We start from the raw sequence: 26,460 nt of genomic DNA on the forward strand, positions 1-26,460 counted from the left end.
GGCATTTGGGGGACATGCACGCAGTGACCCTGATATCTCAGGGGCATAAACTTAGTGGCCCTGACATCTTGGGAACATAAACTTAGTGGCACTGACATCTTGGGGGCATAAACGTAGTGGCTCTGACATCTTGGGGGCATAAACTTAGTGTCCCTGACGTCTTTTGGCCATAGACTTAGTGGCCCTGACATTTTGGGGCATAAACTTAGCGGCCCTGACATCTTGGGGGCATATACTTAGTGGCCCTGACATCTTGGGGGCATAAACTTAGTGGCCCTGACATCTTGGGGGCATAAACTTAGTGGCCCTGCTATCTTGGGGGCATAAACTCAGTGGCCCTGACATCTTGGGGGCATAAACTTAGTGGCCCTTACATCTTCGGGGTATATAATTGGTGGCCCTGACATCTTGGGGGCATAAACTTAGTGGCTCTGACGCCTTGGGGGCATAGACTTAGTGGCCCTTACATCTTGGGGGCATAAACTTCGTGACCCTGACGTCTTGTGGGCATAAATTTAGTGGCCCTGACATTTTGGGGGTATTTAATTGGTGGCCTTGACATCTTGGGAACATAAACATAATGGCCCTGGCGTCTTGGGGGCATAAACATAGTGGCCCTGACATTTTGGGGGTATGTACTCAGTGGCCCTGACATCTTGGGGGCATAAGCATAGTGGCCCTGACAACTTAATGGGCATTTGGGGGACATGCACGCAGTGACCCTGATATCTCAGGGGCATAAATTTATTGGCCCTGACATCTTGGGAACATAAACTTAGTGGCCCTGACATCTTGGGGGCATAAACTTAGTGGCCCTGACGTCTTGGGGCCATAGACTTAGTGGCCCTGACATTTTGGGGGTATTTAATTGATGGCCCTGATATATTGGGGGCATAAACTTAGTGGCCCTGACGTCATGGAGGCATAAACTTAGTGGCCCTTACATCTTGGGGGCATAAACTTAGTGGTCATGACGTCTTGGGGGCATAAACTTAGTGGCCCTGACATTTTGGGGGTATTTAATTGGTGGCCCTGACATCCTGGGGGCATAAACTTAGTGGCCCTGACGTCTTGAGGGCATTAACTTAGTGGCCCTGACATTTTGGGGGTATGTTCTCAGTGGCCCTGACATCTTGGGAGCATAAGCATAGTGGCCCTCACAACTTAATGGGCATTTGGGGGACATGCACTCAGTGACCCTGATATCTCAGGGGCATAAACTTAGTGGCCCTGACATCTTGGGGGCATAAACTTAGTGGCTCTGACATCTTGGGGTCATAAACTTAGTGTCCCTGACATCTTGGGGGCTTAAACTTAGTGGCCCTGACATCTTGGGGGCATAAACTTAGTGGCCCTGACATCTTGGGGGCATAAACTTAGTGGCCCTGACATCCTGGGGGCATAAACTTAGTGGCCCTGACATCTTGGGGCATAAACTTAGTGGCCTGACATCTTGGGGGCATAAACTTAGTGGACCTGACATCTTGGGGGCATAAACTTAGTGGCCCTGACATCTTGGGGGCATAAACTTAGTGGCCCTGACATTTTGGGGGTATTTAATTGGTGGCCCTGACATCTTGGGGGCATAAACTTAGTGGCCCTGACATTTTGGGGGTATGTACTCGGTGGCCCTGACATCTTGGGGGCATAAGCATAGTGGCCCTGACAACTTAATGGGCATTTGGGGGACATGCACGCAGTGACCCTGATATCTCAGGGGCATAAACTTAGTGGCCCTGACATCTTGTGAACATAAACTTAGTGGCCCTGACATCTTGGGGGCATAAACTTAGTGGCCCTGACATCTTGGGAACATAAACTTAGTGGCCCTGACATCTTGGGGGCATAAACTTAGTGGCCCTGACATATTGGGTGCATAAACGTAGTCGCCCTGACGTCTTGGGTCCATAGACTTAGTGGCCCTGACATTTTGGGGGTATTTAATTGATGGCCCTGACATCTTGGGGGCATAAAATTAGTGGCCCTGACGTCTTGGGGGCATAAACTTAGTGTCCCTTACATCTTGGGGGCATAAACTTAGTGGCCCTGACGTCTTGGGGGCATAAACTTAGTGGCCCTGACGTCTTGGGGGCATAAACTTAGTGGCCCTGACTTCTTGGAGGCATAAACTTAGTGGTCCTGACATCTTGGGGCCATAAACTTAGTGGCCCTGGCATCTAGGGGGCATAAACTTAGTGGCCCTGACATCTTGGGGGCATAAACTTAGTGGCCCTGACATCTTGGGGGTATTTAATTGGTGGCCCTGACATCTTGGGGGCATAAACTTAGTGGCCCTCACGCCTTGGGGGCATAGACTTAGTGGCCCTTACATCTTGGGGGCATAAACTTCGTGACCCTGACGTCTTGTGGGCATAAATTTAGTGGCCCTGATATTTTGGGGGTATTTAATTGGTGGCCCTGACATCTTGGGAGCATAAACTTATTGGCCCTGGCGTCTTGGGGGCATAAACATAGTGGCCGTGACATCTTGGGGGTATAAACTCAGTGGCCCTGACATCTTGGGGGAATAAGCATAGTGCCCCTGACAACTTAATGGGCATTTGGGGGACATGCACGCAGTGACCCTGATATCTCAGGGGCATAAACTTAGTGGCCCTGACATCTTGGGAACATAAACTTAGTGGCCCTGACATATTGGGGGCATAAACTTAGTGGCCCTGACATCTTGGGGGCATAAACTTAGTGGCCCTGACGTCTTGGGGCCATAGACTTAGTGGCCCTGACATTTTGGGGGTATTTAATTGATGGCTCTGACATCTTGGGGGCATAAACTTAGTGGCCCTGACGTCTTGGGGGCATAAACTTAGTGGCCCTTACATCTTGGGGGCATAAACTTAGTGGCCCTGACGTCTAGGAGGCATAAACTTAGTGGCCCTGACATTTTGGGGGTATTTAATTGGTGGCCCTGACAACTTGGGGGCATAAACTTAGTGGCCCTGACGTCTTGGGGGCATAAACTAGGTGGCCCTGACATTTTGGGGGTATGTACTCAGTGGCCCTGACATCTTGGGGGCATAAGCATAGTGGCCCCCACAACTTAATGGGCATTTGGGGGACATGCACTCAGTGACCCTGATATCTCAGGGGCATAAACTTAGTGGTCCTGACATCTTGAGGGCATAAACCTAGTGGCCCTGACATCTTGGGGGCATAATCTTAGTGGCCCTGACATATTGGGGGCATAAACGTAGTGGCCCTGATATCCCAGGGGCATTAACTTAGTGGCTCTGACATATTGGGGCATAAACTTCGTGGCCCTGACATCTTGGGGGCATAAACTTAGTGGCCCTGACATCTTGGAGGCATAAACTTAGTGGCCCTAACATCTTGGGGGCATGAACTTAGTGGCCCTGACATCTTGGGGGCATAAACTTAGTGGCCCTAACGTCTTGGGGGCATAAACTTAGTGGCCCTGACATTTTGGGGGTATGTACTCAGTGGCCCTGACATCTTGGGGGCATAAGCATAGTGGCCCTGACAACTTAATGGGCATTTGGGGGACATGCACGCAGTGACCCTGATATATCAGGGGCATAAACTTAGTGGCCCTGACATCTTGGGAACATAAACTTAGTGGCCCTGACATCTTGGGGGCATAAACTTAGTGGCCCTGACATCTAGGGGGCATAAACTTAGTGACCCTGACGTCTTGGGGCCATAGACTTAGTGGCCCTGACATTTTGGGGTATTTAATTGATGGCCCTGACATCTTGGGGGCATAAACTTAGTGGCCCTGACGTCTTGGGGGCATAAACTTAGTGGCCCTTACATCTTGGGGGCATAAACTTAGTGGCCCTGACATCTTGGAGGCATAAACTTAGTGGCCCTGACATTTTGGGGGTATTTAATTGGTGGCCCTGACAACTTGGGGGCATAAACTTAGTGGCCCTGACGTCTTGGGGGCATAAACTAGGTGGCCCTGACATTTTGGGGGTATGTACTCAGTGGCCCTGACATCTTGGGGGCATAAGCATAGTGGCCCCCACAACTTAATGGGCATTTGGGGGACATGCACTCAGTGACCCTGATATCTCAGGGGCATAAACTTAGTGGTCCTGACATCTTGAGGGCATAAACCTAGTGGCCCTGACATCTTGGGGGCATAATCTTAGTGGCCCTGACATATTGGGGGCATAAACGTAGTGGCCCTGATATCCCAGGGGCATTAACTTAGTGGCTCTGACATATTGGGGCATAAACTTAGTGGCCCTGACATCTTGGGGGCATAAACTTAGTGGCCCTGACATCTTGGAGGCATAAACTTAGTGGCCCTAACATCTTGGGGGCATGAACTTAGTGGCCCTGACATCTTGGGGGCATAAATTTAGTGGCCCTGACGTCTTGGGGGCATAAACTTAGTGGCCCTGACATTTTGGGGGTATGTACTCAGTGGCCCTGACATCTTGGGGGCATAAGCATAGTGGCCCTGACAACTTAATGGGCATTTGGGGGACATGCACGCAGTGACCCTGATATATCAGGGGCATAAACTTAGTGGCCCTGACATCTTGGGAACATAAACTTAGTGGCCCTGACATCTTGGGGGCATAAACTTAGTGGCCCTGACATCTAGGGGGCATAAACTTAGTGACCCTGACGTCTTGGGGCCATAGACTTAGTGGCCCTGACATTTTGGGGTATTTAATTGATGGCCCTGACATCTTCGGGGCATAAACTTAGTGGCCCTGACGTCTTGGGGGCATAAACTTAGTGGCCCTGACATCTTGGGGGCATAAAATTAGTGGCCCTGACGTCTTGGGGGCATAAAATTAGTGGCCCTGACATTTTGGGGGTATTTAATTGGTGGCCCTGACAACTTGGGGGCATAAATTTAGTGGCCCTGACGTCCTGGGGGCATAAACTTAGTGGCCCTGACATCTTGGGGGCATAAACATAGTGGCCCTGACATCTTGGGGCATAAACTTAGTGGCCCTGACATCTTGGGGCATAAACTTAGTGGCCCTGACATCTTGGGGCATAAACTTAGTGGCCCTGACATCTTGGGGGCATAAACTTAGTGGCCCTGACATCTTGGGGGTATGTACTCAGTGGCCCTGACATCTTGGGGGCATAAGCATAGTGGCCCTGACAACTTAATGGGCATTTGGGGGATATGCACGCAGTGACCCTGATATCTCAGGGGCATAAACGTAGTGGCCCTGACATCTTGGGAACATAAACTTAGTGGCACTGACATCTTGGGGGCATAAACGTAGTGGCCCTGACATCTTGGGGGCATAAACTTAGTGGCCCTGACATCTTGGGGGCATAAACTTAGTGGCCCTGACGTATTGGGGGCATAAACTTAGTGGCCCTGACATCTTGGGGCATAAACTTAGTGGCCTGATATCTTGGGGGTATTAAATCGGTGGCCCTGACATCTTGGGGGCATAAACTTAGTTGCCCTGACGTCTTGGGGGCATAAACTTAGTGGCCCTGCCGTCTTGGGGGCATAAACTTAGTGGCCCTGACATTTTCGGGGTATTTAATTGGTGGCCCTGACATCTTGGGGGCATAAACTTAGTGGCCCTGACGTCTTGGGGGCATAAACTTAGTGGCTCTGACATTTTGGGGGTATGTACTCAGTGGCCCTGAAATCTTGGGAGCATAAGCATAGTGGCCCTCACAACTTAATGTGCATTTGGGGGACATGCACTCAGTGACCCTGATATCTCAGGGGCATAAACTTAGTGGACCTGACATCTTGGGGGCATAAACTTAGTGGCTCTGACATCGTGGGGTCATAAACTTAGTGGCCCTGACATCTTGGGGGCATAAACTTAGTGGCCCTGACATCTTGGAGGCATAAACTTAGTGGCCCTGACATCTTGGGGGCATAAACATAGCGGCCCTGACATCTTGGAGGCATAAACTTAGTGGCCCTGATATCTTTGGGGCATAATCTTAGTGGTCCTGATATCTTTGGGGCATAAACTTAGTGGACCTGACATCTTGGGGGCATAAACTTAGTGGCCCTGACATCTTGAGGGTATGTACTCAGTGGCCCTGACATCTTGGGAGCATAAGCATAGTGGCCCTCACAACTTAATGTGCATTTGGGGGACATGCACTCAGTGACCCTGATATCTCAGGGGCATAATCTTAGTGGCCCTGACATATTGGGGGCATAAACGTAGTGGCCCTGATATCCCAGGGGCATTAACTTAGTGGCTCTGACATTTTGGGGCATAAACTTAGTGGCCCTAACATCTTGGGGGCATAAACTTAGTGGCCCTGACATCTTGGAGGCATAAACTTAGTGGCCCTGACATCTTGGGGGCATGAACTTAGTGGCCCTGACATCTTGGGGGCATAAACTTAGTGGCCCTGACGTCTTGGGGGCATAAACTTAGTGGCCCTGACATTTTGGGGGCATAAACTTAGTGGCCCTGACGTCTTGGGGGCATACACTTAGTGGCCCTGACATTTTGGGGGTATGTACTCAGTGGCCCTGACATCTTGGGAGCATAAGCATAGTGGCCCTCACAACTTAATGTGCATTTGGGGGACATGCACTCAGTGACCCTGATATCTCAGGGGCATAAACTTAGTGGACCTGACATCTTGGGGGCATAAACTTAGTGGCTCTGACATCGTGGGGTCATAAACTTAGTGGCCCTGACATCTTGGGGGCATAAACTTAGTGGCCCTGACATCTTGGAGGCATAAACTTAGTGGCCCTGACATCTTGGGGGCATAAACTTAGCGGCCCTGACATCTTGGGTGCATAAACTTAGTGGCCCTGATATCTTTGGGGCATAATCTTAGTGGTCCTGATATCTTTGGGGCATAAACTTAGTGGACCTGACATCTTGGGGGCATAAACTTAGTGGCCCTGACATCTTGGGGGTATGTACTCAGTGGCCCTGACATCTTGGGAGCATAAGGATAGAGGCCCTCACAACTTAATGTGCATTTGGGGGACATGCACTCAGTGACCCTGATATCTCAGGGGCATAAACTTAGTGGCCCTGACATCTTGAGGGCATAAACCTAGTGGCCCTGACATCTTGGGGGCATAATCTTAGTGGCCCTGACATATTGGGGGCATAAACGTAGTGGCCCTGATATCCCAGGGGCATTAACTTAGTGGCTCTGACATTTTGGGGCATAAACTTAGTGGCCCTAACATCTTGGGGGCATAAACTTAGTGGCCCTGACATCTTGGAGGCATAAACTTAGTGGCCCTGACATCTTGGGGGCATGAACTTAGTGGCCCTGACATCTTGGGGGCATAAACTTAGTGGCCCTGACGTCTTGGGGGCATAAACTTAGTGGCCCTGACATTTTGGGGGCATAAACTTAGTGGCCCTGACGTCTTGGGGGCATACACTTAGTGGCCCTGACATTTTGGGGGTATGTACTCAGTGGCCCTGACATCTTGGGAGCATAAGCATAGTGGCCCTCACAACTTAATGTGCATTTGGGGGACATGCACTCAGTGACCCTGATATCTCAGAGGCATAAACATAGTGGCCCTGACATCTTGGAGGCATAAACTTTGTGGCTCTGACATCTTGGGGTCATAAACTTAGTGGCCCTGACATCTTGGGGGCATAAACTTAGTGGCCCTGACATCTTGGGGGCATAAACTTAGTGGCCCTGACATATTGGGGGCATAAACTTAGTGGCCCTGACATATTGGGGGCATAAACTTAGTGGCCATGACATCTTGGGGGCATAAACTTAGTGGCCCTGACATCTTGGGGGTATTAAATCGGTGGCCCTGACATCTTGGGGGCATAAACTTAGTGGCCCTGACATTTTCGGGGTATTTAATTGGTGGCCCTGACATCTTGGGGGCATAAACTTAGTGGCCCTGACGTCTTGGGGGCATAAACTTAGTGGCTCTGACATTTTGGGGGTATGTACTCAGTGGCCCTGACATCTTGGGAGCATAAGCATAGTGGCCCTCACAACTTAATGTGCATTTGGGGGACATGCACTCAGTGACCCTGATAACTCAGGGGCATAAACTTAGTGGCCCTGACATCTTGGGGGCATAAACTTAGTGGCTCTGACATCATGGGGTCATAAACTTAGTGGCTCTGACATCTTGGGGTCATAAACTTAGTGGCCCTGACATCTTGGGGGCATAAACTTAGTGGCCCTGACATCTTGGGGGCATAAACTTAGCGGCCCTGACATCTTGGGTGCATAAACTTAGTGGCCCTGATATCTTTGGGGCATAAACTTAGTGGACCTGATATCTTTGGGGCATAAACTTAGTGGACCTGACATCTTGGGGGCATAAACTTAGTGGCTCTGACATCTTGGGGTCATAAACTTAGTGGCCCTGATATCTTGGGGGCATAAACTTAGTGGCCCTGACATCTAGGAGGCATAAACTTAGTGGCCCTGACATCTTGGGGGCATAAACTTAGTGCCCCTGACATCTTGGGGGCATAAACTTAGTGGCCCTGACATCTTGGGGGCATAAACTTAGTGGCCCTGACATCTTGGGGGCATAAACTTAGTGGCCCTGATATCTTTGGGGCATAAACTTAGTGGACCTGATATCTTTGGGGCATAAACTTAGCGGACCTGACATTTTCGGGGTATTTAATTGGTGGCCCTGACATCTTGGGGGCATAAACTTAGTGGCCCTGACGTCTTGGGGGCATAAACTTAGTGGCTCTGACATTTTGGGGGTATGTACTCAGTGGCCCTGACATCTTGGGAGCATAAGCATAGTGGCCCTCACAACTTAATGTGCATTTGGGGGACATGCACTCAGTGACCCTGATATCTCAGGGGCATAAACTTAGTGGACCTGACATCTTGGGGGCATAAACTTAGTGGCTCTGACATCTTGGGGTCATAAACTTAGTGGCCCTGACATCTTGGGGGCATAAACTTAGTGGCCCTGACATCTTGGAGGCATAAACTTAGTGGCCCTGACATCTTGGGGGCATAAACTTAGTGCCCCTGACATCTTGGGGGCATAAACTTAGTGGCCCTGACATATTGGGGGCATAAACTTAGTGGCCCTGACATCTTGGGGGCATAAACTTAGCGGCCCTGACATCTTGGGTGCATAAACTTAGTGGCCCTGATATCTTTGGGGCATAAACTTAGTGGACCTGATATCTTTGGGGCATAAACTTAGTGGACCTGACATCTTGGGGGCATAAACTTAGTGGCTCTGACATCTTGGGGTCATAAACTTAGTGGCCCTGATATCTTGGGGGCATAAACTTAGTGGCCCTGACATCTTGGAGGCATAAACTTAGTGGCCCTGACATCTTGGGGGCATAAACTTAGTGCCCCTGACATCTTGGGGGCATAAACTTAGTGGCCCTGACATCTTGGGGGCATAAACTTAGTGGCCCTGACATCTTGGGGGCATAAACTTAGCGGCCCTGACATCTTGGGTGCATAAACTTAGTGGCCCTGATATCTTTGGGGCATAAACTTAGTGGACCTGATATCTTTGGGGCATAAACTTAGTGGACCTGACATCTTGGGGGCATAAACTTAGTGGCCCTGACATCTTGGGGGTATGTACTCAGTGGCCCTGACATCTTGGGAGCATAAGCATAGTGGCCCTCGCAACATAATGTGCATTTGGGGGACATGCACTCAGTGACCCTGATATCTCAGGGGCATAAACTTAGTGGCCCTGACATCTTGAGGGCATAAACCTAGTGGCCCTGACATCTTGGGGGCATAATCTTAGTGGCCCTGACATATTGGGGGCATAAACGTAGTGGCCCTGATATCCCAGGGGCATTAACTTAGTGGCTCTGACATATTGGGGCATAAACTTAGTGGCCCTGACATCTTGGGGGCATAAACTTAGTGGCCCTGACATCTTGGAGGCATAAACTTAGTGGCCCTGACATCTTGGGGGCATGAACTTAGTGGCCCTGACATCTTGGGGGCATAAACTTAGTGGCCCTGACGTCTTGGGGGCATAAACTTAGTGGCCCTGACATTTTGGGGGTATGTACTCAGTGGCCCTGACATCTTGGGGGCATAAGCATAGTGGCCCTGACAACTTAATGGGCATTTGGGGGACATGCACGCAGTGACCCTGATATCTCAGGGGCATAAACTTAGTGGCCCTGACATCTTGGGAACATAAACTTAGTGGCCCTGACATCTTGGGGGCATAAACTTAGTGGCCCTGACAACTAGGGGGCATAAACTTAGTGACCCTGACGTCTTGGGGCCATAGACTTAGTGGCCCTGACATTTTGGGGTATTTAATTGATGGCCCTGACATCTTGGGGGCATAAACTTAGTGGCCCTGACGTCTTGGGGGCATAAACTTAGTGGCCCTGACGTCTTGGGGGCATAAAATTAGTGGCCCTGACATTTTGGGGGTATTTAATTGGTGGCCCTGACAACTGGGGGGCATAAACTTAGTGGCCCCGACGTCCCGGGGGCATAAACTTAGTGGCCCTGACATCTTTGGGGCATGAACTTAGTGGTCCTGACATCTTGGGGGCATAAACTTAGTGGCCCTGACATCATGGGGGCATAAACATAGTGGCCCTGACATCTTGGGGCATAAACTTAGTGGCCCTGACATCTTGGGGCATAAACTTAGTGGCCCTGACATCTTGGGGCATAAACTTAGTGGCCCTGACATCTTGGGGCATAAACTTAGTGGCCCTGACATCTTGGGGGTATGTACTCAGTGGCCCTGACATCTTGGGGGCATAAGCATAGTGGCCCTGACAACTTAATGGGCATTTGGGGGACATGCACGCAGTGACCCTGATATCTCAGGGGCATAAACTTAGTGGCCCTGACATCTTGGGAACATAAACTTAGTGGCACTGACATCTTGGGGGCATAAACGTAGTGGCCCTGACATCTTGGGGGCATAAACTTTGTGGCCCTGACATCTTGGGGGCATAAACTTAGTGGCCCTGACGTCTTGGGGGCATAAACTTAGTGGCCCTTACATCTAGGGGGCATAGACTTAGTGGCCCTGACATCTTGGGGCATAAACTTAGTGGCCTGACATCTTGGGGGCATAAACTTAGTGGACCTGACATCTTGGGGGCATAAACTTAGTGGCCCTGACATCTTGGGGGCATAAACTTAGTGGCCCTGACATCTTGGAGGCATAAACATAGTGGCTTTGACATCTTGGGGGCATAAATTTAGTGTACCTGACATCTTGGGCGCATAAACTTAGTGGCCCTGACATCTTGGGGGCATAAACTTAGTGGCCCAGACATCTTGGAGGCATAAACTTAGTGGCTCTGACATCTTGGGGGCATAAACTTAGTGGCCCTGACATATTGGGGGCATAAACTTAGTGGCTCTGACATCTTGGGGGCATAAACTTAGTGGCCCTGACATCTTGGGGGTATTAAATTGGTGGGCCTGACATCTTGGGGGCATAAACTTAGTGGCCCTGACGTCTTGGGGGCACAAACTTAGTTTCCCTTACATCTTGGGGACATGCACTCAGTGACCCTGATATCTCAGGGGCATAAACTTAGTGGCCCTGACATCTCGGGGCATAAACTTAGTGGCCTGACATCTTGGGGGCATAAACTTAGTGGACCTGACATCTTGGAGGCATAAACTTAGTGGCCCTGACATCTTGGGGGCATAAACTTAGTGGCCCTGACATCTTGGGGGCATAAACTTAGTGGCCCTGACATATTGGGGGCATAAACTTAGTGGCCCTGACATCTTGGGGGCATAAACTTAGTGGCCCTGACATCTTGGGGGTATTAAATCGGTGGCTCTGACATCTTGGGGGCATAAACTTAGTGGCCCTGATGTCTTGGGGGCATAAACTTAGTGGCCCTGACATTTTCGGGGTATTTAATTGGTGGCCCTGACATCTTGGGGGCATAAACGTAGTGGCCCTGACGTCTTGGGGGCATACACTTAGTGGCCCTGACATTTTGGGGGTATGTACTCAGTGGCCCTGACATCTTGGGAGTATAAGCATAGTGGCCCTCACATCTTAATGTGCATTTGGGGGACATGCACTCAGTGACCCTTATATCTCAGGGGCATTAACTTAGTGGCTCTGACATATTGGGGCATAAACTTAGTGGCCCTGACATCTTGGGGGCATAAACTTAGTGGCCCTGACATCTTGGAGGCATGAACTTAGTGGCCCTGACATCTTGGGGGCATAAATTTAGTGCCCCTGACATCTTGGGGGCATAAACTTAGTGGACCTGATATCTTTGGGGCATAAACTTAGTGGACCTGACATCTTGGGGGCATAAACTTAGTGGCTCTGACATCTTGGGGTCATAAACTTAGTGGCCCTGACATCTTGGGGGCATAAACTTAGTGGCCCTGACATCTTGGAGGCATAAACTTAGTGGCCCTGACATCTTGGGGGCATAAACTTAGTGCCCCTGACATCTTGGGGCATAAACTTAGTGGCCCTGACATCTTGGGGGCATAAACTTAGTGGCCCAGACATCTTGGGGGCATAAACTTAGCGGCCCTGACATCTTGGGTGCATAAACTTAGTGGCCCTGATATCTTTGGGGCATAAACTTAGTGGACCTGATATCTTTGGGGCATAAACTTAGTGGACCTGACATCTTGGGGGCATAAACTTAGTGGCCCTGACATCTTGGGGGTATGTACTCAGTGGCCCTGACATCTTGGGAGCATAAGCATAGTGGCCCTCGCAACATAATGTGCATTTGGGGGACATGCACTCAGTGACCCTGATATCTCAGGGGCATAAACTTAGTGGCCCTGACATCTTGAGGGCATAAACCTAGTGGCCCTGACATCTTGGGGGCATAATCTTAGTGGCCCTGACATATTGGGGGCATAAACGTAGTGGCCCTGATATCCCAGGGGCATTAACTTAGTGGCTCTGACATATTGGGGCATAAACTTAGTGGCCCTGACATCTTGGGGGCATAAACTTAGTGGCCCTGACATCTTGGAGGCATAAACTTAGTGGCCCTGACATCTTGGGGGCATGAACTTAGTGGCCCTGACATCTTGGGGGCATAAACTTAGTGGCCCTGACGTCTTGGGGGCATAAACTTAGTGGCCCTGACATTTTGGGGGTATGTACTCAGTGGCCCTGACATCTTGGGGCATAAACTTAGTGGCCTGACATCTTGGGGGCATAAACTTAGTGGACCTGACATCTTGGGGGCATAAACTTAGTGGCCCTGACATCTTGGGGGCATAAACTTAGTGGCCCTGACATCTTGGAGGCATAAACATAGTGGCCCTGACATCTTGGGGCATAAACTTAGTGGCCTGACATCTTGGGGGCATAAACTTAGTGGCCCTGACGTCTTGGGGGCATAAACTTAGTGGCCCTGACATTTTGGGGGTATGTACTCAGTGGCCCTGACATCTTGGGGGCATAAGCATAGTGGCCCTGACAACTTAATGGGCATTTGGGGGACATGCACGCAGTGACCCTGATATCTCAGGGGCATAAACTTAGTGGCCCTGACATCTTGGGAACATAAACTTAGTGGCCCTGACATCTTGGGGGCATAAACTTAGTGGCCCTGACAACTAGGGGGCATAAACTTAGTGACCCTGACGTCTTGGGGCCATAGACTTAGTGGCCCTGACATTTTGGGGTATTTAATTGATGGCCCTGACATCTTGGGGGCATAAACTTAGTGGCCCTGACGTCTTGGGGGCATAAACTTAGTGGCCCTGACGTCTTGGGGGCATAAAATTAGTGGCCCTGACATTTTGGGGGTATTTAATTGGTGGCCCTGACAACTGGGGGGCATAAACTTAGTGGCCCCGACGTCCCGGGGGCATAAACTTAGTGGCCCTGACATCTTTGGGGCATGAACTTAGTGGTCCTGACATCTTGGGGGCATAAACTTAGTGGCCCTGACATCATGGGGGCATAAACATAGTGGCCCTGACATCTTGGGGCATAAACTTAGTGGCCCTGACATCTTGGGGCATAAACTTAGTGGCCCTGACATCTTGGGGCATAAACTTAGTGGCCCTGACATCTTGGGGCATAAACTTAGTGGCCCTGACATCTTGGGGGTATGTACTCAGTGGCCCTGACATCTTGGGGGCATAAGCATAGTGGCCCTGACAACTTAATGGGCATTTGGGGGACATGCACGCAGTGACCCTGATATCTCAGGGGCATAAACTTAGTGGCCCTGACATCTTGGGAACATAAACTTAGTGGCACTGACATCTTGGGGGCATAAACGTAGTGGCCCTGACATCTTGGGGGCATAAACTTTGTGGCCCTGACATCTTGGGGGCATAAACTTAGTGGCCCTGACGTCTTGGGGGCATAAACTTAGTGGCCCTTACATCTAGGGGGCATAGACTTAGTGGCCCTGACATCTTGGGGCATAAACTTAGTGGCCTGACATCTTGGGGGCATAAACTTAGTGGACCTGACATCTTGGGGGCATAAACTTAGTGGCCCTGACATCTTGGGGGCATAAACTTAGTGGCCCTGACATCTTGGAGGCATAAACATAGTGGCTTTGACATCTTGGGGGCATAAATTTAGTGTACCTGACATCTTGGGCGCATAAACTTAGTGGCCCTGACATCTTGGGGGCATAAACTTAGTGGCCCAGACATCTTGGAGGCATAAACTTAGTGGCTCTGACATCCATCTTGGGGGCATAAACTTAGTGGCCCTGACATATTGGGGGCATAACTTAGTGGCTCTGACATCTTGGGGGCATAAACTTAGTGGCCCTGACATCTTGGGGTATTAAATTGGTGGGCCTGACATCTTGGGGGCATAAACTTAGTGGCCCTGACGTCCTGGGGGCACAAACTTAGTTTCCCTTACATCTTGGGGACATGCACTCAGTGACCCTGATATCTCAGGGGCATAAACTTAGTGGCCCTGACATCTCGGGGCATAAACTTAGTGGCCTGACATCTTGGGGGCATAAACTTAGTGGACCTGACATCTTGGAGGCATAAACTTAGTGGCCCTGACATCTTGGGGGCATAAACTTAGTGGCCCTGACATCTTGGGGGCATAAACTTAGTGGCCTGACATATTGGGGGCATAAACTTAGTGGCCCTGACATCTTGGGGGCATAAACTTAGTGGCCCTGACATCTTGGGGGTATTAAATCGGTGGCTCTGACATCTTGGGGGCATAAACTTAGTGGCCCTGATGTCTTGGGGGCATAAACTTAGTGGCCCTGACATTTTCGGGGTATTTAATTGGTGGCCCTGACATCTTGGGGGCATAAACGTAGTGGCCCTGACGTCTTGGGGCATACACTTAGTGGCCCTGACATTTTGGGGGTATGTACTCAGTGGCCCTGACATCTTGGGAGTATAAGCATAGTGGCCCTCACATCTTAATGTGCATTTGGGGACATGCACTCAGTGACCCTTATATCTCAGGGGCATTAACTTAGTGGCTCTGACATATTGGGGCATAAACTTAGTGGCCCTGACATCTTGGGGGCATAAACTTAGTGGCCCTGACATCTTGGAGGCATGAACTTAGTGCCCTGACATCTTGGGGCATAAATTTAGTGCCCCTGACATCTTGGGGGCATAAACTTAGTGGACCTGATATCTTTGGGGCATAAACTTAGTGGACCTGACATCTTGGGGGCATAAACTTAGTGGCTCTGACATCTTGGGGTCATAAACTTAGTGGCCCTGACATCTTGGGGGCATAAACTTAGTGGCCCTGACATCTTGGAGGCATAAACTTAGTGGCCCTGACATCTTGGGGGCATAAACTTAGTGCCCCTGACATCTTGGGGCATAAACTTAGTGGCCCTGACATCTTGGGGGCATAAACTTAGTGCCCAGACATCTTGGGGGCATAAACTTAGCGGCCCTGACATCTTGGGTGCATAAACTTAGTGGCCCTGATATCTTTGGGGCATAAACTTAGTGGACCTGATATCTTTGGGGCATAAACTTAGTGGACCTGACATCTTGGGGGCATAAACTTAGTGGCCCTGACATCTTGGGGGTATGTACTCAGTGGCCCTGACATCTTGGGAGCATAAGCATAGTGGCCCTCGCAACATAATGTGCATTTGGGGGACATGCACTCAGTGACCCTGATATCTCAGGGGCATAAACTTAGTGGCCCTGACATCTTGAGGGCATAAACCTAGTGGCCCTGACATCTTGGGGGCATAATCTTAGTGGCCCTGACATATTGGGGGCATAAACGTAGTGGCCCTGATATCCCAGGGGCATTAACTTAGTGGCTCTGACATATTGGGGCATAAACTTAGTGGCCCTGACATCTTGGGGGCATAAACTTAGTGGCCCTGACATCTTGGAGGCATAAACTTAGTGGCCCTGACATCTTGGGGGCATGAACTTAGTGGCCCTGACATCTTGGGGGCATAAACTTAGTGGCCCTGACGTCTTGGGGGCATAAACTTAGTGGCCCTGACATTTTGGGGGTATGTACTCAGTGGCCCTGATATCTTGGGGGCATAAGCATAGTGGCCCTGACAACTTAATGGGCATTTGGGGGACATGCACGCAGTGACCCTGATATCTCAGGGGCATAAACTTAGTGGCCCTGACATCTTGGGAACATAAACTTAGTGGCCCTGACATCTTGGGGGCATAAACTTAGTGGCCCTGACATCTAGGGGGCATAAACTTAGTGACCCTGACGTCTTGGGGCCATAGACTTAGTGGCCCTGACATTTTGGGGTATTTAATTGATGGCCCTGACATCTTGGGGGCATAAACTTAGTGGCCCTGACGTCTTGGGGGCATAAACTTAGTGGCCCTGACGTCTTGGGGGCATAAAATTAGTGGCCCTGACATTTTGGGGGTATTTAATTGGTGGCCCTGACAACTTGGGGGCATAAACTTAGTGGCCCTGACGTCCTGGGGGCATAAACTTAGTGGCCCTGACATCTTTGGGGCATGAACTTAGTGGTCCTGACATCTTGGGGGCATAAACTTAGTGGCCCTGACATCTTGGGGGCATAAACATAGTGGCCCTGACATCTTGGGGCATAAACTTAGTGGCCCTGACATCTTGGGGCATAAACTTAGTGGCCCTGACATCTTGGGGCATAAACTTAGTGGCCCTGTCATCTTGGGGCATACACTTAGTGGCCCTGAAATCTTGGGGGTATGTACTCAGTGGCCCTGACATCTTGGGGGCATAAGCATAGTGGCCCTGACAACTTAATGGGCATTTGGGGGACATGCACGCAGTGACCCTGATATCTCAGGGGCATAAACTTAGTGGCCCTGACATCTTGGGAACATAAACTTAGTGGCACTGACATCTTGGGGGCATAAACGTAGTGGCCCTGACATCTTGGGGGCATAAACTTTGTGGCCCTGACATCTTGGGGGCATAAACTTAGTGGCCCTGACGTCTTGCGGGCATAAACTTAGTGGCCCTTACATCTTGGGGGCATAAACTTAGTGGCCCTGACATCTTGGGGCATAAACTTAGTGGCCTGACATCTTGGGGGCATAAACTTAGTGGACCTGACATCTTGGGGGCATAAACTTAGTGGCCCTGACATCTTGGGGGCATAAACTTAGTGGCCCTGACATCTTGGAGGCATAAACATAGTGGCTTTGACATCTTGGGGGCATAAATTTAGTGGACCTGACATCTTGGGCGCATAAACTTAGTGGCCCTGACATCTTGGGGGCATAAACTTAGTGGCCCTGATATCTTGGAGGCATAAACTTAGTGGCTCTGACATCTTGGGGGCATAAACTTAGTGGCCCTGACATATTGGGGGCATAAACTTAGTGGCTCTGACATCTTGGGGGCATAAACTTAGTGGCCCTGACATCTTGGGGGTATTAAATTGGTGGCCCTGACATCTTGGGGGCATAAACTTAGTGGCCCTTACATCTTGGGGACATGCACTCAGTGACCCTGATATCTCAGGGGCATAAACTTAGTGGCCCTGACATCTCGGGGGCATAAACTTAGTGGCCTGACATCTTGGGGGCATAAACTTAGTGGACCTGACATCTTGGAGGCATAAACTTAGTGGCCCTGACATCTTGGGGGCATAAACTTAGTGGCCCTGACATCTTGGGGGCATAAACTTAGTGGCCCTGACATATTGGGGGCATAAACTTAGTGGCCCTGACATCTTGGGGGCATAAACTTAGTGGCCCTGACATCTTGGGGGTATTAAATCGGTGGCTCTGACATCTTGGGGGCATAAACTTAGTGGCCCTGATGTCTTGGGGGCATAAACTTAGTGGCCCTGACATTTTCGGGGTATTTAATTGGTGGCCCTGACATCTTGGGGGCATAAACGTAGTGGCCCTGACGTCTTGGGGGCATACACTTAGTGGCCCTGACATTTTGGGGGTATGTACTCAGTGGCCCTGACATCTTGGGAGCATAAGCATTGTGGCCCTCACATCTTGGGGGCATAAACTTAGTGGCCCTGACATCTTGGAGGCATAAACATAGTGGCTTTGACATCTTGGGGGCATAAATTTAGTGGCCCTTACATCTTGGGGGCATAAACTTAGTGGCCCTGACGTCTTGGAGGCATAAACTTAGTGGCCCTGACATTTTGGGGGTATTTAATTGGTGGCCCTGACAACTTGGGGGCATAAACTTAGTGGCCCTGACGTCTTGGGGGCATAAACTAGGTGACCCTGACATTTTGGGGGTATGTACTCAGTGGCCCTGACATCTTGGGGGCATAAGCATAGTGGCCCCCACAACTTAATGGGCATTTGGGGGACATGCACTCAGTGACCCTGATATCTCAGGGGCATAAACTTAGTGGTCCTGACATCTTGAGGGCATAAACCTAGTGGCCCTGACATCTTGGGGGCATAATCTTAGTGGCCCTGACATATTGGGGGCATAAACGTAGTGGCCCTGATATCCCAGGGGCATTAACTTAGTGGCTCTGACATATTGGGGCATAAACTTAGTGGCCCTGACATCTTGGGGGCATAAACTTAGTGGCCCTGACATCTTGGAGGCATAAACTTAGTGGCCCTAACATCTTGGGGGCATGAACTTAGTGGCCCTGACATCTTGGGGGCATAAACTTAGTGGCCCTGACGTCTTGGGGGCATAAACTTAGTGGCCCTGACATTTTGGGGGTATGTACTCAGTGGCCCTGACATCTTGGGGGCATAAGCATAGTGGCCCTGACAACTTAATGGGCATTTGGGGGACATGCACGCAGTGACCCTGATATATCAGGGGCATAAACTTAGTGGCCCTGACATCTTGGGAACATAAACTTAGTGGCCCTGACATCTTGGGGGCATAAACTTAGTGGCCCTGACATCTAGGGGGCATAAACTTAGTGACCCTGACGTCTTGGGGCCATAGACTTAGTGGCCCTGACATTTTGGGGTATTTAATTGATGGCCCTGACATCTTGGGGGCATAAACTTAGTGGCCCTGACGTCTTGGGGGCATAAACTTAGTGGCCCTGACATCTTGGGGGCATAAAATTAGTGGCCCTGACGTCTTGGGGGCATAAAATTAGTGGCCCTGACATTTTGGGGGTATTTAATTGGTGGCCCTGACAACTTGGGGGCATAAATTTAGTGGCCCTGACGTCCTGGGGGCATAAACTTAGTGGCCCTGACATCTTGGGGGCATAAACATAGTGGCCCTGACATCTTGGGGCATAAACTTAGTGGCCCTGACATCTTGGGGCATAAACTTAGTGGCCCTGACATCTTGGGGCATAAACTTAGTGGCCCTGACATCTTGGGGGCATAAACTTAGTGGCCCTGACATCTTGGGGGTATGTACTCAGTGGCCCTGACATCTTGGGGGCATAAGCATAGTGGCCCTGACAACTTAATGGGCATTTGGGGGATATGCACGCAGTGACCGTGATATCTCAGGGGCATAAACGTAGTGGCCCTGACATCTTGGGAACATAAACTTAGTGGCACTGACATCTTGGGGGCATAAACGTAGTGGCCCTGACATCTTGGGGGCATAAACTTAGTGGCCCTGACATCTTGGGGGCATAAACTTAGTGGCCCTGACGTATTGGGGCATAAACTTAGTGGCCCTGACATCTTGGGGCATAAACTTAGTGGCCTGATATCTTGGGGGTATTAAATCGGTGGCCCTGACATCTTGGGGGCATAAACTTAGTTGCCCTGACGTCTTGGGGGCATAAACTTAGTGGCCCTGCCGTCTTGGGGGCATAAACTTAGTGGCCCTGACATTTTCGGGGTATTTAATTGGTGGCCCTGACATCTTGGGGGCATAAACTTAGTGGCCCTGACGTCTTGGGGGCATAAACTTAGTGGCTCTGACATTTTGGGGGTATGTACTCAGTGGCCCTGAAATCTTGGGAGCATAAGCATAGTGGCCCTCACAACTTAATGTGCATTTGGGGGACATGCACTCAGTGACCCTGATATCTCAGGGGCATAAACTTAGTGGACCTGACATCTTGGGGGCATAAACTTAGTGGCTCTGACATCGTGGGGTCATAAACTTAGTGGCCCTGACATCTTGGGGGCATAAACTTAGTGGCCCTGACATCTTGGAGGCATAAACTTAGTGGCCCAGACATCTTGGGGGCATAAACATAGCGGCCCTGACATCTTGGGTGCATAAACTTAGTGGCCCTGATATCTTTGGGGCATAATCTTAGTGGTCCTGATATCTTTGGGGCATAAACTTAGTGGACCTGACATCTTGGGGGCATAAACTTAGTGGCCCTGACAGCTTGGGGGTATGTACTCAGTGGCCCTGACATCTTGGGAGCATAAGCATAGTGGCCCTCACAACTTAATGTGCATTTGGGGGACATGCACTCAGTGACCCTGATATCTCAGGGGCATAAACTTAGTGGCCCTGACATCTTGAGGGCATAAACCTAGTGGCCCTGACATCTTGGGGGCATAATCTTAGTGGCCCTGACATATTGGGGGCATAAACGTAGTGGCCCTGATATCCCAGGGGCATTAACTTAGTGGCTCTGACATTTTGGGGCATAAACTTAGTGGCCCTAACATCTTGGGGGCATAAACTTAGTGGCCCTGACATCTTGGAGGCATAAACTTAGTGGCCCTGACATCTTGGGGGCATGAACTTAGTGGCCCTGACATCTTGGGGGCATAAACTTAGTGGCCCTGACGTCTTGGGGCATAAACTTAGTGGCCCTGACATTTTGGGGGCATAAACTTAGTGGCCCTGACGTCTTGGGGGCATACACTTAGTGGCCCTGCCATTTTGGGGGTATGTACTCAGTGGCCCTGACATCTTGGGAGCATAAGCATAGTGGCCCTCACAACTTAATGTGCATTTGGGGGACATGCACTTAGTGACCCTGATATCTCAGGGGCATAAACTTAGTGGACCTGACATCTTGGGGGCATAAACTTAGTGGCTCTGACATCGTGGGGTCATAAACTTAGTGGCCCTGACATCTTGGGGGCATAAACTCAGTGGCCCTGACATCTTGGGAGCATAAGCATAGTGGCCCTCACAACTTAATGTGCATTTGGGGGACATGCACTCAGTGACCCTGATATCTCAGGGGCATAAACTTAGTGGCCCTGACATCTTGAGGGCATAAACCTAGTGGCCCTGACATCTTGGGGGCATAATCTTAGTGGCCCTGACATATTGGGGGCATAAACGTAGTGGCCCTGATATCCCAGGGGCATTAACTTAGTGGCTCTGACATTTTGGGGCATAAACTTAGTGGCCCTAACATCTTGGGGGCATAAACTTAGTGGCCCTGACATCTTGGAGGCATAAACTTAGTGGCCCTGACATCTTGGGGGCATGAACTTAGTGGCCCTGACATCTTGGGGGCATAAACTTAGTGGCCCTGACGTCTTGGGGCATAAACTTAGTGGCCCTGACATTTTGGGGGCATAAACTTAGTGGCCCTGACGTCTTGGGGGCATACACTTAGTGGCCCTGCCATTTTGGGGGTATGTACTCAGTGGCCCTGACATCTTGGGAGCATAAGCATAGTGGCCCTCACAACTTAATGTGCATTTGGGGGACATGCACTTAGTGACCCTGATATCTCAGGGGCATAAACTTAGTGGACCTGACATCTTGGGGGCATAAACTTAGTGGCTCTGACATCGTGGGGTCATAAACTTAGTGGCCCTGACATCTTGGGGGCATAAACTTAGTGGCCCTGACATCTTGGAGGCATAAACTTAGTGGCCCTGACATCTTGGGGGCATAAACTTAGCGGCCCTGACATCTTGGGTGCATAAACTTAGTGGCCCTGATATCTTTGGGGCATAATCTTAGTGGTCCTGATATCTTTGGGGCATAAACTTAGTGGACCTGACATCTTGGGGGCATAAACTTAGTGGCCCTGACATCTTGGGGGTATGTACTCAGTGGCCCTGACATCTTGGGAGCATAAGCATAGAGGCCCTCACAACTTAATGTGCATTTGGGGGACATGCACTAAGTGACCCTGATATCTCAGGGGCATAAACTTAGTGGCCCTGACATCTTGAGGGCATAAACCTAGTGGCCCTGACATCTTGGGGGCATAATCTTAGTGGCCCTGACATATTGGGGGCATAAACGTAGTGGCCCTGATATCCCAGGGGCATTAACTTAGTGGCTCTGACATTTTGGGGCATAAACTTAGTGGCCCTAACATCTTGGGGGCATAAACTTAGTGGCCCTGACATCTTGGAGGCATAAACTTAGTGGCCCTGACATCTTGGGGGCATGAACTTAGTGGCCCTGACATCTTGGGGGCATAAACTTAGTGGCCCTGACGTCTTGGGGGCATAAACTTAGTGGCCCTGACATTTTGGGGGCATAAACTTAGTGGCCCTGACGTCTTGGGGGCATACACTTAGTGGCCCTGACATTTTGGGGGTATGTACTCAGTGGCCCTGACATCTTGGGAGCATAAGCATAGTGGCCCTCACGACTTAATGTGCATTTGGGGGACATGCACTCAGTGACCCTGATATCTCAGAGGCATAAACATACTGGCCCTGACATCTTGGAGGCATAAACTTTGTGGCTCTGACATCTTGGGTTCATAAACTTAGTGGCCCTGACATCTTGGGGGCATAAACTTAGTGGCCCTGACATCTTGGGGGCATAAACTTAGTGGCCCTGACATATTGGGGGCATAAACTTAGTGGCCCTGACATATTGGGGGCATAAACTTAGTGGCCATGACATCTTGGGGGCATAAACTTAGTGGCCCTGACATCTTGGGGGTATTAAATCGGTGGCCCTGACATCTTGGGGGCATAAACTTAGTGGCCCTGACGTCTTGGGGGCATAAACTTAGTGGCCCTGACGTCTTGGGGGCATAAACTTAGTGGCCCTGACATTTTCGGGGTATTTAATTGGTGGCCCTGACATCTTGGGGGCATAAACTTAGTGGCCCTGACGTCTTGGGGGCATAAACTTAGTGGCTCTGACATTTTGGGGGTATGTACTCAGTGGCCCTGACATCTTGGGAGCATAAGCATAGTGGCCCTCACAACTTAATGTGCATTTGGGGGACATGCACTCAGTGACCCTGATATCTCAGGGGCATAAACTTAGTGGACCTGACATCTTGGGGGCATAAACTTAGTGGCTCTGACATCTTGGGGTCATAAACTTAGTGGCCCTGACATCTTGGGGGCATAAACTTAGTGGCCCTGACATCTTGGAGGCATAAACTTAGTGGCCCTGACATCTTGGGGGCATAAACTTAGTGCCCCTGACATCTTGGGGGCATAAACTTAGTGGCCCTGACATATTGGGGGCATAAACTTAGTGGCCCTGACATCTTGGGGGCATAAACTTAGCGGCCCTGACATCTTGGTTGCATAAACTTAGTGGCCCTGATATCTTTGGGGCATAAACTTAGTGGACCTGATATCTTTGGGGCATAAACTTAGTGGACCTGACATCTTGGGGGCATAAACTTAGTGGCTCTGACATCTTGGGGTCATAAACTTAGTGGCCCTGATATCTTGGGGGCATAAACTTAGTGGCCCTGACATCTTGGAGGCATAAACTTAGTGGCCCTGACATCTTGGGGGCATAAACTTAGTGCCCCTGACATCTTGGGGGCATAAACTTAGTGGCCCTGACATCTTGGGGGCATAAACTTAGTGGCCCTGACATCTTGGGGGCATAAACTTAGCGGCCCTGACATCTTGGGTGCATAAACTTAGTGGCCCTGATATCTTTGGGGCATAAACTTAGTGGACCTGATATCTTTGGGGCATAAACTTAGCGGACCTGACATTTTCGGGGTATTTAATTGGTGGCCCTGACATCTTGGGGGCATAAACTTAGTGGCCCTGACGTCTTGGGGGCATAAACTTAGTGGCTCTGACATTTTGGGGGTATGTACTCAGTGGCCCTGACATCTTGGGAGCATAAGCATAGTGGCCCTCACAACTTAATGTGCATTTGGGGGACATGCACTCAGTGACCCTGATATCTCAGGGGCATAAACTTAGTGGACCTGACATCTTGGGGGCATAAACTTAGTGGCTCTGACATCTTGGGGTCATAAACTTAGTGGCCCTGACATCTTGGGGGCATAAACTTAGTGGCCCTGACATCTTGGAGGCATAAACTTAGTGGCCCTGACATCTTGGGGGCATAAACTTAGTGCCCCTGACATCTTGGGGGCATAAACTTAGTGGCCCTGACATATTGGGGGCATAAACTTAGTGGCCCTGACATCTTGGGGGCATAAACTTAGCGGCCCTGACATCTTGGGTGCATAAACTTAGTGGCCCTGATATCTTTGGGGCATAAACTTAGTGGACCTGATATCTTTGGGGCATAAACTTAGTGGACCTGACATCTTGGGGGCATAAACTTAGTGGCTCTGACATCTTGGGGTCATAAACTTAGTGGCCCTGATATCTTGGGGGCATAAACTTAGTGGCCCTGACATCTTGGAGGCATAAACTTAGTGGCCCTGACATCTTGGGGGCATAAACTTAGTGCCCCTGACATCTTGGGGGCATAAACTTAGTGGCCCTGACATCTTGGGGGCATAAACTTAGCGGCCCTGACATCTTGGGTGCATAAACGTAGTGGCCCTGATATCTTTGGGGCATAAACTTAGTGGACCTGATATCTTTGGGGCATAAACTTAGTGGACCTGACATCTTGGGGGCATAAACTTAGTGGCCCTGACATCTTGGGGGTATGTACTCAGTGGCCCTGACATCTTGGGAGCATAAGCATAGTGGCCCTCGCAACATAATGTGCATTTGGGGGACATGCACTCAGTGACCCTGATATCTCAGGGGCATAAACTTAGTGGCCCTGACATCTTGAGGGCATAAACCTAGTGGCCCTGACATCTTGGGGGCATAATCTTAGTGGCCCTGACATATTGGGGGCATAAACGTAGTGGCCATGATATCCCAGGGGCATTAACTTAGTGGCTCTGACATATTGGGGCATAAACTTAGTGGCCCTGACACCTTGGGGGCATAAACTTAGTGGCCCTGACATCTTGGAGGCATAAACTTAGTGGCCCTGACATCTTGGGGGCATGAACTTAGTGGCCCTGACATCTTGGGGGCATAAACTTAGTGGCCCAGACGTCTTGGGGGCATAAACTTAGTGGCCCTGACATTTTGGGGGTATGTACTCAGTGGCCCTGACATCTTGGGGGCATAAGCATAGTGGCCCTGACAACTTAATGGGCATTTGGGGGACATGCACGCAGTGACCCTGATATCTCAGGGGCATAAACTTAGTGGCCCTGACATCTTGGGAACATAAACTTAGTGGCCCTGACATCTTGGGGGCATAAACTTAGTGGCCCTGACAACTAGGGGGCATAAACTTAGTGACCCTGACGTCTTGGGGCCATAGACTTAGTGGCCCTGACATTTTGGGGTATTTAATTGATGGCCCTGACATCTTGGGGGCATAAACTTAGTGGCCCTGACGTCTTGGGGGCATAAACTTAGTGGCCCTGACGTCTTGGGGGCATAAAATTAGTGGCCCTGACATTTTGGGGGTATTTAATTGGTGGCCCTGACAACTGGGGGGCATAAACTTAGTGGCCCTGACGTCCTGGGGGCATAAACTTAGTGGCCCTGACATCTTTGGGGCATGAACTTAGTGGTCCTGACATCTTGGGGGCATAAACTTAGTGGCCCTGACATCTTGGGGGCATAAACATAGTGGCCCTGACATCTTGGGGCATAAACTTAGTGGCCCTGACATCTTGGGGCATAAACTTAGTGGCCCTGACATCTTGGGGCATAAACTTAGTGGCCCTGACATCTTGGGGCATAAACTTAGTGGCCCTGACATCTTGGGGGTATGTACTCAGTGGCCCTGACATCTTGGGGGCATAAGCATAGTGGCCCTGACAACTTAATGGGCATTTGGGGGACATGCACGCAGTGACCCTGATATCTCAGGGGCATAAACTTAGTGGCCCTGACATCTTGGGAACATAAACTTAGTGGCACTGACATCTTGGGGGCATAAACGTAGTGGCCCTGACATCTTGGGGGCATAAACTTTGTGGCCCTGACATCTTGGGGCATAAACTT

Source organism: Saccoglossus kowalevskii, chromosome 11 (genome assembly GCF_978046115.1).
Source record: "Saccoglossus kowalevskii chromosome 11, keSacKowa6.1, whole genome shotgun sequence".
Classification (NCBI taxonomy): Eukaryota; Metazoa; Hemichordata; class Enteropneusta; family Harrimaniidae; genus Saccoglossus; species Saccoglossus kowalevskii.